The following is a 17026-nucleotide window of genomic DNA, read 5'->3' on the forward strand; positions in this document are numbered from 1 at the left end:
GAATAATGCCCTCCAAGTCCATTCTCCAAGTTGGACACTTAGGTTGCTTCCCTATCTTGACAACTGTGAATACTGTTGAACATTGGGGTACATGCTATCTTTTCAAATTAGTGTTTTTGCATTTTTTCGGAAATATGCCCAGGAGTAAAATTGCAGGGTCATATGGTAGTTCTATTTTTAGTTTTTTGAGAAACCTCCATACAGTTTTCCACAGTGGCTGCATCAATTTACATTCCCACCAACAGTGTACAAGTGTTCCCTTTTCTCCAGTCCTTGCTAACATTTGTTATTTGTGTTCTATATGATGATAGTCATTCTGACAGGTCTGAGGTAATATTTCATTGTGGTGTTTTGTTTTTTTTTAATTTTATTTATTTATTTATTTGTTTTTGGCTGCATTGCGTCTTCGTTTCTGTGCATGGGCTTTCTCCAGTTGCAGCGAGCGGGGGCCACTCTTCATCGCAGTGCATGGGCCTCTCACTGTTGCGTCCTCTCCCATTGCGGAGCACAGGCTCCAGACGCGCAGGCTCAGTAGTTGTGGCTCACGGGCCCAGCCACTCCATGGCATGTGGGATCCTCCCGGACTGGAGCACAAACCCGTGTCCCCTGCACTGGCAGGAGGACTCTTAACCACTGTGCCACCAGGGAAGCCCTTTTTTTTAACATCTTTATTGGATTATAATTGCTTTACAGTGATGTGTTAGTTTCTGCTTTATAACAAAGTGAATCAGCTATACATATACGTATATACCCATATCTCCTCCCTCTTGTGTCTCTCATTGTGATTTTAATTTGCATATCTCTGATGATTCATGATGTCCAGTATCTTTTCATGTGTCTGTTGGCCATATTCATTTCCTCTTTGGAAAAATGTCTGTTCAGTTCTTCTGCCCATTTTTAACAGCTATCTTTTTTTTTTACTAAATTTTTTATTTTATTTATTTTTATTTTTGGCTGCTTTGGGTCTTCGTTGCTGTGTGCAGGCTTTCTCTAGTTGCGGCGAACAGGGGCTACACTTGGTTGCGGTGCGTGGGCTTCTCATTGCAGTGGCTTCTCTTTGTTGTAGAGCATGGGCTCTAGGCACGCGGGCTTCAGTACTTGTGGCACTTGGGCTCTGTAGTTGTGCCTTGTGGGCTCTAGAGCGCAGGCTCAGTAGTTGTGGCACATGGGCTTAGTTGCTCCGCAGCATGTGGGATCCTCCCAGACCAGGGCTTGAATCCGTGTCCCCTGCATTGGCAGGCAGATTCTTAATCACTGAGCCACCGGGGAAAAGTCCCTGCCCATTTTTAATTGGGTTTTTTTTTTGCTGTTGTTTGAGCTGTTTACACATGTCGTATATTAACTCCTTATCAGTCATATCATTTCAATTTTTTTCTCCCATTCAGTAGGTTGTCTTTTCATTTTCTCCCCGGTATCCTTTGCTGTGCAAAAGCTTTTCAGTTTAATTAGGTCCCATTTGTTTATTTTTGCTTTTAATTTCCTTTGTTTTGGGAGAAGGATCCAAAATAATACTGCTGTGATTTATGTCAAAGAGAGTTCTGCCTATGTTTTCCTCTAGGTGTTTTATGGTATCTGGTCTTACATTTAGGTCTTTAATCCATTTTGAATGTATTTTTGTGTATGGTGTTAGAAAATGTTCTAATTTCATTCTTTTACATGTAGCTGTCCAGTTTTCCCAGCACCACTTATTGAAGAGACTCTCTTTTCTCTGCTGTATATTCTTGCCTGCTTTGTCGTAGATTAACTGACCATTATTAGTTCATGGGTTTGTTTCTGGGAAGAGAACTCATTTTAATGCTGTGGGTCTTGGATTTTTCTGGGATCACCAACCCCTTTGAACATATTTGAGAGTTATAGACTGTTGTCTCCAGAAAAATGCACACACCCCCACCCCCACCCCAGAATTTATAACCTGCTTGGTTGCATTTGTGCAATAAGCAAAGGCAGTTAAAAATTGTATCAAGTGCTGAAGTGACAGAACTTCATATATTGTATCAGTTTAGCATATACTGTTGACATTTTACACAGGTGATATACAGTTGCATTTAATAGTTTAAGTCATTTGTAAATGACTACAAATATATTGTTAAATCTGCCAAGAATAGGAGTTAATCATTATCATTATAAACTGACAAGATTGCTGTATTGTTATAGGTGATTATGGAAGGAGATAAAAGAATACAGTGCTATTGGATTATGTAAAATCAACTTAGTCACTGGCCTTTAAAAAAAATAAACATTTCATTAGATGAATCAAGTTGATTTTGAACTTTAAAATGCTAATTAATATAAAAAACTGCTGTGAAATTAAGAAGTGGTATGTGTGTATACACATATTTGTGATTTTTAATTTTTTTCACAGAAACCTTCCCCTGCTGTAGGGATTGTAGTTCTAAGTAGTTTAGACCACCTAGTGGACTAAATTTTTACTCCATCAACAGGGCTGCTGCACTGGGTCAGACCAAAAGACACTGAGAATTGAAATCAGAGTTGAGCCTACAAGTCTGGGCTCCAGCTTTTATTTTATTTTATTTTTATTTTTATTTTTTAATTTTTATTTTTTTTGCAGTACTGCGGCCTCTCCCGTTGCGGAGCACAGGCCCCGGACGCGCAGGCCCAGTGGCCATGGCTCACGGGCCCAGGCGCTGCGCGGCACGTGGGATCCTCCCGGACCTGGGGCACGAACCCGCGTCCCCTGCATCGGTAGGCAGACTCCCAACCACTGCACCACCAGGGAAGCCCCCAGCTTTTATTTTTATTTATTTATTTAAATGAAGTTCTTTTTTAAAAAAAATTATTTTATTTTTGGCTGCGTTGGGTCTTCGTTGTTGCACACGGGCTTTCTCAAGTTGTGGCGAGCGGGGGCTACTCTTCCTTGCGGTGTGCGGGCTTCTCATTGCGGTGGCTTCTCTTGTTGCAGAGCACGGGCTCTAGGTGCACGAGCTTCAGTAGTTGTGGCTCGCAGGCTAAGTAGTTGTGGCTTGCGGGCTCTAGAGCACAGACTCAGTAGCTGTGGCACACGGGCTTAGTTGCTCCGCAGCATGAGGGATCTTCCCAGACCAGGGCTCGAACCTGTGTCCCCTTCATTAGGCAGGCGGATTCTTAACCACTCTGCCACCAGGGACGTCCCTGGGCTCCAGCTTTTAATTTAGCTCAAATATTTAATTTTACATAAAGTGATGAGTAAATCAGAGCACTTTTAGTTGGGGCCTGTAGGTGACTTTTAAGCTATATTTTAATGCAGGAGGAGCAGCCTTACTTTCCATACTCTCAACATTGTTATAGGCTTTATTTTCTTTTATTTTCTCTTAAAATTTACTACTTATTTATTTGTTTGCTTGTTTAAATGAAGAAAAATTACCTGGAGAAGAAAGTTCTTTCCACTGCCTCACTTATCACAAACCTCAAGGTTAGCTAATCACCAAAGAAAGACATTTTAAGCTGATCAGTTCCAAAGCCCCCTCCCTCCACTCTGAACCCCACCCTCTCTCACCTTCTCAAGGACTTTACTCTTTAGAGTCTCCTCCTTCCTGAATCTTTCTCACTCTTCCATATCATTCCTGCCAGCACACAAACACAACATGTTAACGAGTTCTGATTATGTCATATATAGCTAAGATATATGAGATATTTAAAATTTTAAAAATTTAATAGAAATAGTGTAGTGATACTTTTTTCAGTCCACTTTATTTTTGAGATTCTTTCCATGTTTATACATATATTTTGGCTCTTTATACAATTCATATATAAATGATTCCCAGTTGTTTCCTTCCTAAAGAACAGTTGCTTCCGTCCTAAAGTTTCTTTCAAACATTGCAGCAATTTACTTATGAAGGTATCATCCTTTGAAAGTTTCTCTAGGGTGTTTACTTAGAATACAAATCTCTGGGGACTTCCCTGGTGGTCCAGTGGGTAAGACTTTGAGCTCCCAATGCAGGGAGCCTGGGTTCGATTCCTGGTCGGGAAACTAGGTCCCGCATGCATGCTGCAACTAAGATCCCATGTGCTGCAGCTAAGACCTGGTGCAGCCTAAATAAACAAATAAATATTTTTAAAAAGGGAAAAAAAAGAATAGGAATCTGTGGGTCCAAAAGTAATTATATTTTCTTCAATCTTACTACAAAATGGCCTAATTTTACTAATTTACATTTGCACAAGCTCATGAACATCATATTTTTCCCCATTCTTCATTTATTTATTCATTCATTCGTTCATTCATTCATCATTTATTTTTGGCTGTGTTGGGTCTTCGTTGCTGCGCGCAGGCTTTCTCTAGTTGCGGCAAGCAGGGGCTACTCTTTGTTCTGGTGCGCGGGCTTCTCATTGCAGTGGCTTCTCTTGCTGTGGAGCACGGGCTCTAGGCTTGTGGGCTCCAGTAGTTGTGCCACGCGGGCTCAATAGTTGTGGCGCACGGCCTTAGTTGCTCTGCAGCATGTGGGATCTTCCCAGACCAGGGCTCGAACCCATGTCCCCTGCATTGGCAGGTGGATTCTTAATCACTGTGCCACCAGGGAAGCCCCCCATTCTTCTTAATAGTTCATGTTATCAGATTTTTAAGTATTATCAACCTCAGGATGAAAAATGGTACCTTGTTTTAATTTGTAAACTTTCCCTGATTGGTAGTGAAATTGAATATCTTTTTATATATTCATTGGCTCTTCAGGTTTCTCTTCTTTTATTTGCCAGTTTATATCCTTTGCCCACTTTTCTTTGTACTAGTTGTCTTTTCCTTTTGCCTGTCCCAAAGGTAAATGCCAGTACCACCACGTATGGGCATGCATAACTCTAGGAACTCACTCATACTCATCTGCAGCACCATTCACGTTAACTGCAGTGGAGATGGCACCCCTGGGGTTGTGCAGTGTAGTGGCCATAGTACCCATGCTTCTGATCTGGGTCTATGATGCCTTTGCTTTCTTTAAAAATAGTTTTTTAGGGAATTCCCTGGTGGTCCAGTGGTTAGGACTCTGTGCTTCCACTGCAGGGGGCCCAGGTTCAATCCCTAGTCAGGGTAGTAAGATCCCACAAGCCTGTGGTATGGCCAAAAAAATAAAAAATTTTTTAAAAAATTTTAAATTAAAAAGTCACATACATGTGTTTCTCTAAACAATGTATTGGTGAGTTTTGTTCTTAAAATTTACATAAATTGTGTCATACTAAATGTCACACATATGATGGCTATGTGTCATCAACATACTATATGTTTATGACTTGTGCTTTTTACTCAACATTAGGTTTCTATGTTACCAAATGAAACTTGGGTCCGCTTGCCTGAAGTGCAGCAAAACCAATCTACTGACACCAGGTTGTGATGAAGGAAAATTACAGTGTTTATTGCAGGGCACCAAGCAAGAGAGTGGGAGACAAGCCTCAGATACACTCCAATTTGGCTTTTGAGTTTGGGATGTTTTAAAGGGAAAGAACAAAGAAGTTGGGGTTAATCATCTTGTGACATCTCTGTGACTTTTTTTTCTTTTGGCCATGCTGCAAACCTTGTGAGATCTCAGTTCCCCAACCAGAGATTGAACCCAGGCCATGGCAGTGAAAGCGCCAAGTCCTAACCACTGAACCGCCAGGGAATTCCCTCTGTGACATTTCTTAAATTATAGTTCTGAGTCAGGATGTCTCTGATTTATGATTCTCTGGCCAGGTGGTCTATGGCTCAGGGATCTGTGAGCTCATCTTACCCTCGAGAAACAATGTGAGTCGATGTGTTTATGACAGTATCTATGCTAGCAATTTTAGTACATTAAGGATGCTCTTGGGAGTTCCTTGGTGGCACAGTGGTTAAGAATCCGCCTGCCAATGCAGGGGACACGGGTTCAAGCCCTGGTCCAGGAAGATCCCACATGCTGCAGAGCAACTAAGCCCATGCACCACAACTACTGAGCCTGTGCTCTAGAGCTCAAGAGCCACGACTACTGAGCCCGGGTGCCGCAGCTACTGAGCCTGCGTGCCACAGCTACTGAGCCTGCGCTCTAGAGTTTGAGAGCCGCAACTACTGAGCCTGCATGCCACAGGTACTGAGCCTGTGTGCCGCAGGTACTGAGCCTGCGCTCTGGAGCCCGTGCTCCACAACAAGAGAAACCACTGCAATGAGACGCTCGCACACCACAACAAAGAGTAGCCCCTGCTCGCCACAACTAGAAAAAGCTCGCGTGCAGCAACAAAGACCCAAAGCAGCCAAAAATAAATAAATAAATAAATAACATTTTTTTAAAAATAAATAAAGCAGTTGTTCCAAATCAGTTTACAAAAGGAAAAAAGAAAACAAGGATGCTATTCACAATAGCAGTTTTAGTCCTCTGACTATGGTTGATTAGTGTTCAGTTAGCACAGGATTGTGATCAGAGGGAACAAGAACAGGAATAAAGTTTTGGATAGAGAGGTTAATCATAAACTTGGTAAGGGAATTCAGTTTCAGGGGGGCTCAGTTTCAAGATACACCCTTTTGTTGCTGGCAACTGTAGTTCACCCGTTTCTTTTACCACTTATAATACTCCATAGTGTTAGTGTACCATAATTTACTTTTTATTCTTCTGTTGATGAACTATGACTTCTTTCTAGGTTTTTTGTTGGTTTTTGTTTTGATATAATGGAAAATGTACTTATGAATCGCCTTTTTATTTTTTAAATTTAATTTATTATTATTTGTTAACAGGAGAAAATCAAAGTTTAACATGTATACATGAGAGAGACCCAGAAAAACTGAGTAAATCACCAAAATGGTTGAAATACCATCCTCAGCTAATGATAAAAGATCATGTTGAGGGTGAGGAGAGGCAGTTGAGGGAGGTTCCGAGGAAAAGCACAGTAAACAAGGGTGATGTGATGCAGATTTAAGTTAGGGCCTTCTGCACTGATAAGAGTTTCTAGAGATTTGGTCATCCTCTTCTTCCAGGCACAGAGAGGGAGACATCCTTACAAATAGAGATTTCTCTTACAAATGTAAATGTTTCTTGCAAAAGGACAACTCCTAGTTGGTTTTCAGAGCCCTTCCCATGTCTGCTGTTTTCAGAGAATAACCAGCTTAAAACAATATGTCAAAGAGACATATTTTAGGGTGGCAAGTTTTGCTCCCCTATGGTACCACCTTTGAAACTTCTTTTAAGAAATTTCATGTCCAGAAGGTGAGTTGGTAGATGGTTTTATCTCACTGAACCAGTCTCTTAGTCCTGACACTAGGTCAGTTCAGTTACTCATTTCAAAAGAGAGATGGGCTCTCAAAGTTAGGCCTAAGGGTACAAGCAGTTAGGTATTTAATAAGAAGCATTTCTACAGAGACAGAACGAAAATGAAAGTTAACGGTTGGGGCTTTCCTGGTGGCGCAGTGGTTGAGAGTCCGCCTGCCGATGCAGGGGACACGGGTTCGTGCCCCGGTCCGGGAAGATCCCACATGCCGCGGAGCGGCTGGGCCCGTGAGCCATGGCCGCGGAGCCTGTGCTCCGCAACGGGAGAGGCCACAACAGTGAGAGGCCCGCAAACCCAAAAAAAAAAAAAAAAAAAAAAAAAAAGTTAACGGTTGGAGGAAGTTATAAAGCCAGTCTTAATGCTGAAAACTCAGCTTCTATTCACTGGTGCCGAACCAAATCACGGAGACAGAGTTTTGGGTCAAGTAGAAAAGAATAGCTTTATTGCTTTGCCAGGCAAAGGGGGACACAGTGGGCTCATGCCCTCAAAAATGTGTGTCCCAACCCAGGGAGACTTGGTGAGGAGTTTTATAGCAATGGTTCAAGGGCAGGGTTGATGATAGGGATCAGGGTGTGTGCAGGGCCTGCATTCCTTTAATCTGGCCTCACGAGGTCTTCTGATGAGCTTCTGTGGTTCTCAAGGTTATCAAACTCTGACCTCTCTGGAATGAAGAATGCCTCATCAAGTAGTTAACATCTTCCATTTGTTAGGGGTTTTAGTTCTGCAGAAGAGCTCAAAGATTTTGTCAAGTGTATCCCTTGAGGTGGAACCCAGACCCTGTTTCAAGCCAGCACTGTTGTTTCTTGGCCACTCCTCCCTTGTCTCTGCATCCCTTCCCTTCCCTGATTAGCAACTGTTCGAACCTGCCCTTTGGGACTCAGGGAAGGTCATGGAGGCTGGAGCCTGTTCCCTACAAACAAGGAACAAGGGGACTGAGACAGGCTTCTGTGCCCAGGAGCCCCACAGGGTCCTGCTCTGTTTCAGTCAGTCTGGAGGGCAGTCTACATGTAGGGGTCAAAGCATCTCTTGCAATTAGAATGTTTCTGATGATGTCATTGGGTGCTCGGGCAAACTTTCTGAGTGACTTGCACAGCAATAGGCATGGAGATTTTCTAAACATGGGCTGTTCTGGTGATCTCTCTCAAGTTTATATCAAGTTGTTCAGCTTCAATTTGCAGGGCTTCAGGAAAGGCACAGCAATGACTCTCAATGATTCCAAGTCAAAAGTGGGAGAAAAATTAGAAATATTAGTTTGGAGAGTTGTATTTGAATACTCACGAAGTTTCCAAATTCTGGAGGGATCAGGCAGGGGGAAAAAAGATAAATGTTTCAATTCTGCGTACAAAGATATAATTTACAAATTGCTGTATATCAGAGTTAGCTTAAGAGAAAAGACAAAATTTCCTCCAATCTGGAAAAACAAGACATTAAAAAGAATCAGCAATTTTTCAAACAAAAGTCTTTATCTTAAAGTTATCAGAAATGTGTACTCCAGAGTTCTTTCCATGAAGATAAAGCACTTTACAAAAGCATCAGAATAAAACCATAACAGCCTGTAAATGACAGAAGACTTAAAATGGCATGGTTAAAGATCTAATTACAATGCAATTGGCAAAGAAGTTTGGTTATGTTACTGAACACAGGTTCAGGTGCCCAATTCACAGTGAGGCCAAACAAACCAAAATATCAAGTTTGAGAAAGGTTTATTGCAGGGCCAAGCAAGGTGAATGGGTTGCTTGTGCTCAAAAACCCCAAACTCCCTGATGGCTTTTGGGGAGAGGTTTTTATAGGCAAAATTTGGGGTGAGGGCTGCAGGGTGTGTGACTTTCCTCTGCTTGGTTGGTGGTGAGGTAACAGGGTGGTGTTCCAGGAGTGTGCTCAGCCTGAAGTTACCATCTCCCGGCTGGGTGGTGCCTTGGTTCCTGGTTTGGTTTTTTTTTTTTTTTGGCCAAGTGTAGGGATCGAACTGTGTCCCCTGCATTGGGAGCCCAGAGTCTTAACCACAGGACTGCCAGGAAAGTCCCCTTAGTTCCTGTAGAAGAACTCAAAGATATTGTTCTGTATATCCCTTGAGGAGGAACTAGGAGCCAGCTTTAATCGCCGCACTATTGTTTCTTGATTGCTTATCCTTTGTTTCTGCATTCCCTTACTTCTCTGATTAAAACTGTTTGAATCTTCCCTTTGGAACTCAGGGAAGGTCTTAGGGGCCGAATAAAGCCTATTTCCTACAAAGAAGAAATGAGGGATATGGAAAGGATTTGTGTCCCTGAGGGCCCCACAGGGTCCTGTTGGGTTTCAGTTATCGCTGACATACAACATTTTAAGATGTTACTAGAATTATGACTGATACCATTATACCAAAACACATCAGAATTCTAGGAATTTCATATAATTTCTAGAACATTTATATTAATAACATTTACCCATACAGTATAACCTAAGAGGCTTTATCATCACTCATTTGACAATGTTCCTTGTGTAATTTAACACCAAATAAGCCTAATTAGTTAATATCTCTTTAACAAGGAGAGAAAACAAATCTCTCAAGGTGTTCCAGGGGCTTCTTGAAAAAACCTCAAAGTTATTTCTAGGTCAATAACCCTTCATTTAGAATTTGATTTTTGGGGAGTTTGTCAAAAATATCAAAAAGGTTTTAAAACACTTAGTCAAATAGGATCATAGGTCACTGTTAAACAATATTTACTTACACCATCCAACCAAAGTGACAAAAAATTTCAAAGGCAAATACAGACAGTAACAATGGATTACTTAAAAAGTAAAGAACCTTTTACAATCTGTTATCAAAAGCAGATCAATGGTTCAAGAAAACTTTGCCCTCTCAACAGATAGAACTAAATTCTAGCTTTGCACCAGCTTTCTTTTGATATTAAAATTTATTCACTCAATTAAATATATTCCAATCCCAGCCATCTTGACTATGCATAACTTTCTTCTCAAGATTCCTTTTCCACAAACCTTCTATAACTCCCTTTTTACACTCAGATTGTCCTGTGCTTCCCCCCCTTTTTTTCTTTAATCTCATTTTAGGACAAAAATACTTTCTTTTAACAAAATGCATTTCCATTCTTTATACTTTTTTCTTCCTTGCATATAAAAATGTTTCTTTATTAATTTTAGTAGTTTTAATTACATACATTAATTAGAATTTTTAAACCTTAGAAGCATTAATTTCTAGTGAAAACTAATATGTGAGCAATTTTAAACTGTTTGTTATACTAGTATTTTTGGGGGGGATTGGCAAACTTATGTATACCTATGGTAGGGGAGCAAAATTTGCTACCCTAAAATATGTCTCTTTGGCATAATAATTTAAAATGCTGGTTATTTTCTGAGAAACCACAGACATGGGAAGGGCTCTGAAGTTGCCTTTTTGTAAGAAACATTTACATTTATAAGAGAAATCTCCATTTGTAAGGGTGTCTCCCTCTCTGTGCCTGGAAGAAGAATATGACCAAATCTCTAGAAACTCTTATCAATGGAGAAGGCCCTAACTTAAATCTGCATCGTAATCATCCTTGTTTACTGTGCTTTTCCTGGTAACCTCCTTTAACTGACTCTCCTCACTCTCACCATCCTCTTTTGTCTTTAGCTGAGGATGGTATTTAAGGTGAGGGCTTCAGCCATTTTAGTGACTTACTCAGTTTTCCTTGGCCTCTCCCATGTATACGTGTTATTAAACTTTGAGTTTCTCCTGTTAATCTGCCTCATGTCCATTTAATTCTTAGACCAGCCAGAAGAACCCAGAAGGGTAGAGGAAACTTTCTTCTTCCTCAACAATATCATAATTTCTCATAGCATTTTTTTTCAATGTGGTATAAGACATTTCTAATTAACTTAAACATCTTTAGTTTTTCTGTAATAAGATGACAAATAAAATATAATTATTGAAGAGTTTGACTAAAAACTCTTATCCCATTCACATTTACTTAATTTACTTGTTTCCAACAATTTTTACCAATCTAGTGGATATGGAATGGTATCTCATTGTGCTTTTAGTTTGTGCTTCTCTGATAACCCATGAGGTTGAGCATCTTTTTATTTGTTTATTAGCAACTTTTGTTTCCTCTACATCTGATTTGCCCATTTGGGGGTTCTATTTTTATGATTTCTGTTGGGCTATATTGTGGGCTGAGTTTTGTCCCACTGAAAGATATGTTCAAGTCCTAACCCCTAGTCCCAGTGAATGTGACCTTCTTTGGAAATAGGGTCTTCACAGATGTAATCAAGTTAAGATAAGGTCATACTGGATTAGGGTGTGCCTTGAATCCAATATTTGGTGTCTTTATAAGAAAAAAGAGAAGGAGATTTGGATACAGAGACACAGAGGATGCACAAAGGGAAGAAAGCCATGTGATTGAAACCAAGCATGACCCTGTGGGGCTCCTGGGCATGGAAGCCTTTCTATGTCCCATGTTCCTTGTTTGTAGGGAACAGGCTCCAGCCTCCATGACCTTCCCTGAGTTCCAAAGGGCTGATTCTAACAGTTGCCAATCAGGGAAGGGAGGGGATGCAGAGACAAGGGAGGAGCAGCCAAGAAACAATAGTGCAGCCTTGGGACAGGGTCCTGGTTCCCCCTCAAGGGATACACATGACAATATCTCTGGGCTCTTCTGCAGAACTAAAACCCCCAACAAATGGAAGATGTTAACTACTTGATGAAGCATTTTTCATTCCAGAGAGAAGGTCAGAGTTTGATAACCTCGAGAATCACAGAAGCTCATCAGGAGACCACTTGAGGCCAGATTAAAGGAATGCAGGCCCTGCACACACCCTGATCCTTATCAGCAACCCCGCCCTTGAACCATTGCTATAAAACTCCTCACCAAATCCCCCCGGGTGGGACACACAGTTTTGAGGGCATGAGCCCACTGTGTCCCCCTTTGCCTGGTGAAGCAAAAAAGCTATTATTTTCTATTTCACCCAAAACTCTGTCTCCAAGATTCGATTCGTCACTGGTGCACAGAGGCCGAGTTTTCAGCAACATGATGATTGAGGAAGAGATTGGAGAGATATAGTTACAATCTAAGGAAAACCACGGATTGATGGTAACCACCAAGAGCTAGGAGAGAGGCATGTAACATATTCTCCCTCAGAGCCTCCAGAAGGAGCCAACTCTGCTGATATCTTGATTTCAGACATCTGCCCTCATGAACTGTAAGAGAATAAATTTCTGTTGTTTTAAGCTAGCCAGTTTGTGGTAACTTGTTACAGCAGCCCTAGGAATTAAAACAGGCAGTTTCTTTTTTTCTATTATAAATTAATATAATAGAAAGATTATAAATTCAAGTTATAAATTTGTAGGAATTTATTATATATTCTGTGCTACAAATCTATATTGATTATGATGTTGAAAATATCTTCTCCTAGTTTGTGGCTGTCTTTTTACTTTCCTTACGGTGTCTTTTAATGAAAATAACTTATTTTATTTTTTTTATGGTACGCGGGCCTCTCACTGCTGCGGCCTCTCCCGTTGCGGAGCACAGGCTCCAGACGCACAGGCTCAGCGGCCGTGGCTCACGGGCCCAGCCGCTCCGTGGCATGTGGGATCCTCCCGGACCGGGGCACGAACCTGTGTCCCCTGCACTGGCAGGCGGACTTTCGAACACTGCGCCACCAGGGAAGCCCAGAACTTCTTATTTTTAACGTAGTTGTAGCGGAGGAGAAAACTTTTTGCTCTACTCTGTTATGTTTAGTGATTGGGACACTGAAAATGAAACTGACAAAAGACAGATTAAAAGGAGAAAAGCTCCAGACGCACAGGCTCAGCGGCCGTGGCTCACGGGCCCAGCCGCTCCGTGGCATGTGGGATCCTCCCGGACCGGGGCACGAACCTGTGTCCCCTGCACTGGCAGGCGGACTTTCGAACACTGCGCCACCAGGGAAGCCCAGAACTTCTTATTTTTAACGTAGTTGTAGCGGAGGAGAAAACTTTTTGCTCTACTCTGTTATGTTTAGTGATTGGGACACTGAAAATGAAACTGACAAAAGACAGATTAAAAGGAGAAAAAAACCCAGAGTTTATTTATGCATGCAACATGTGTAAATAAATGTGAGAGAACTTAGTGATGAGTATCTCAAAGGGGTGGTTAGAATTTTGGGCTTAAACACCATGTTATCGAAAGGTGATAAATTGTGAAGAAGTGACAAGACAAAGGAAAAGGGCTTTGGCTTCTAGGGTTGGTAAATTGTGGGAGGGTAAATATATGGGGGAAACTAATAGAAGATAGGATTATTTTAGTAAGGTTTGTTATGCAGACTCAATTTCATGCAGTCTCTGGGGTGATGAGTGTCTCTGATGGTTCTCTTCTACCTGGAGAGAAGAGGGGGAAACCTTCATAAGAGGAAATTTATACTCTGCCTTTGGGCAGAAAGGGGGAGGAAAGAGAGCTTTTTCTTGCATCTACTGTTTCTCAGTTGCCTTCAGCTCAAAATAATCCTTATGTCAAAGTGGGATACTCTGACCTACTTCATAGTTAAGTCTATTATCTTATCATTAGTGATTAACACAGTTTGTTTTTTGTTTAAGAAATCCTTCCCAACCTTGAAGTCATGAAGGTGTTCTTTTATAATTTATTCTCACAGTTCTAGGATTTTATCTTTCATATTTAAGTCTTTGTTCCATCTGGAATTTTTTTTTTATGTATGGTATGAGGCAAAGATTCAATTTCATCTTTTTTCATAAGGATCACTAGTTATCTTAGCCTATTTTGTTGAATAGGTATTCTTTCATCAGTGATCTGAATGACATCTCTGTCATATGTTAAGTATTCATATATGTGTGTATGTGTTGCTGAGTTCTTTGTTATAGTCCATTGGTCCCTATACCAATACTACATAATTTCAATATAACAGATTTGTGAAAAGTTTTGATATTTGGTGGGATGATTCCCTTCTCTTCTACATCACTACCTTATTTGACTTCTTCAATTTGAATTAGTTTAGGAAGAATCAATAATATTGTGTCTTCCAAAAAAATGAACATGACATAACTCTCATTTTGTTTAGAGCTTCTTTAATGTTTCTCAGTAATTTTTACCTCTAAATGTAAAGGTTTTCTACAACTTTTATTAGATTTATTTCTAGGCAGCATAAATTTGTAACCACTTTAAATAATATAATTTACACTTTGAAACTTTTTTATTGATGTATAACATATAGTAATGTACATAAATATTAAGTATAAACTCAGTGACTTTTTTAAAAAATAAATTTATTTATTTATATATTTTTATTTTTGGCTGCATTGGGCCTTCGTTGCTGCGTGCAGGCTTCCTATAGTTGTGGCGAGCAGGAGCTACTCTTTTTTTTTTTTTTTTTAATTAATTTATTTATTTATTTATTTTGGGCTGTGTTGGGTCTCCGTTTCTGTGCGAGGGCTTTCTCTAGTTGCGGCGAGTGGGGGCCTCTCTTCATCGCAGTACGCAGGCCTCTCACTATCGCAACCTCTCTTGTTGTGGAGCACAAGCTCCAGATGCATAGGCTCAGTACCACCAACATATAATAAATGAGAACAGAGTGAGGTGGCTCAATAAGATCTCAATGTATCAAACTCAATTGCATTGCTATACACTAGCAAGAAGTGAAACCGAGTTCCCCTAGAACCCAGCTCCTCTGCCAAGTTTATGATTTTATCTCTTTATTCAAAATATTATTCCTTTTCTTGTCCAACACCTCCTCAAGATTGAGGAGAATCAAAGAAAAGGGGGAATTGAAACAGAGCACGACCCTGTGGGGCCTCCCAGGTATAAATGATTTCCATGACCCCCCTTGCTTGTTTGTAAGAAACAGGCTTCATTCAGCTTCCTTGATCTTCCCTGAGTTCCAAAGGGCACATTCAAACAGTAGCTAATCAGAGAAGGGAGGGAATGCAGTAGCAAAGAAGGAGCAGTCAAGAAACAGTAGTGCATGGGACTTCCCTGGGGGCGCAGTGGTTAAGAATCTGCCTGCCAATGCAGGGGACACGGGTTCGTGCCCCGGTCTGAGAAGATCCCACATGCTGCGGAGCGGCTGGGCCCGTGAGCCATGGCCGCTGAGCCTGCGCGTCCGGAGCCTGTGCTCCGCAACGGGAGAGGCCACAACAGTGAGAGGCCCACGTACCGCAAAAAAATTAAAAAAAAATTAAAAAAAAATTAAAAAATCTTTCTGATTGTATCTTTGTTTTCTAGTTAATTTCTTTTTTCTTTATCATTTTCTTCCTTTTACTTTCTTTGAACTATTTCATTGTATTTTCCTAATTTCTTTAGCTAGATGCCTAGCTCAACAACTTTTACCCTCTGTTACTTTTTTTTTTTTTTTTTTTGCGGTACGCAGGCCTTTCACTGTTGTGGCCTCTCCTGTTGCAGGGCACAGGCTCCGGACACGCAGGCTCAGCGGCCATGGCTCACGGGCCCAGCCACTCCGCGGCACGTGGGATCTTCCCGGACCGGGGCACAAGGGCACAGGCTCCGGATGCGCAGGCTCAGCCGTCATGGCTCACGAGCCTAGCTGCTCCACGGCATGTGGGATCTTCCCGGACCGGGGCACGAACCCATGTCCCCTGCATTGGCAGGCAGAGTCTCAACCACTGCGCCGCCAGGGAAGCCCACCCTCTGTTACTTTCTAACAAGCAATGAAGAGTATACGTTTCCCTCTAAGGATTGCTTTAACTGAAACCCACAAGTATTTTCAATACCATTCTTTGGACCACAGTTGGGATTACTGATCTAGACTGATTTATGGCACGTAAACTAAATTTTTTGAGTACTTACTAAGTATAAGCCACTATGGTAATCACCTTAAGATATGAAAATCCTGCAGCAGATACTGTTTACTTCTTTCCTTCCACTCATAACGTAAAGTAAATCTATTGTATATTTTTGTCGTGACTCATTCCTTTGAAGTTGTGCAATTTTAATAGTGTTCTTTGTTACAAGGATGTTTGAGTCATAGGATGATAAGACAATGTCAATAGTAAGCAAGGAAACAAAGTGACCTAAACTGTGAAACAATGAAGAGAAACAGTCTCAGCCCCAACATATATACTTAAATACCAAGGATTATATCAGGGTAGGTGGCAGTTTTTAAAAAATAAATGTGCTTCTTATTTGTTCTCTACCCTAGCCTGAAAGAGAAACCAAAAATTATAGTTTACTAGTAAAAGGAAAAGGAAAAGTTCTTTGGCCAGTGGAATTCTCAGTTCTTTGAACCATGTGGTTTAGAAGATTCTAAAGGGCAGTCTTTCATGCTCTGAATCTATAATTTGTTCTAAGCTTCCATAAACATGTGCCTTGCCGCCATTCACTTTCTGCTGTCCCACAATTTCAACATCTGTATTTGGGTGGATATTGTACAGGTAACTAGGAATCTTTTTGTTATTGTCTTAATGGCCAGGAAGAATGAAGGAGGATTGCACTGATTTATATATCATGTGTATTTTTAAATTTTTATGTTTATATTTTAATAAAAAATTGTATGTATTTAAAGTATGCAACATGATGATTTTTTTTAACATCTTTATTGGAGTATAATTGCTTTACTATGGTGTGTTAGTTTCTGCTTTATAACAAAGTGAATCAGCTATACATATACATATATCCCCATATCTCTTCCCTCTTGCATCTGCCTCCCTCCCATCCTCCCTATCCCACCCCTCTAGGTGGTCAGAAAGCACTGAGCTGATCTCCCTGTGCTGTGCAGCTGCTTCCCACTAGCTATTGGTTTTACATTTGGTACTGTATATATGTCCATGCCACTCTCTCACTTTGTGCCAGCTTACCCTTCCCCCTCTCTGTATCCTCAAGTCCATTCTCTAGTAGGTCTGAGTCTTTATTCCCAT

The sequence above is a fragment of the Physeter macrocephalus genome, chromosome 10 (assembly GCF_002837175.3).
Source record: "Physeter macrocephalus isolate SW-GA chromosome 10, ASM283717v5, whole genome shotgun sequence".
Taxonomy (NCBI): Eukaryota; Metazoa; Chordata; class Mammalia; order Artiodactyla; family Physeteridae; genus Physeter; species Physeter macrocephalus.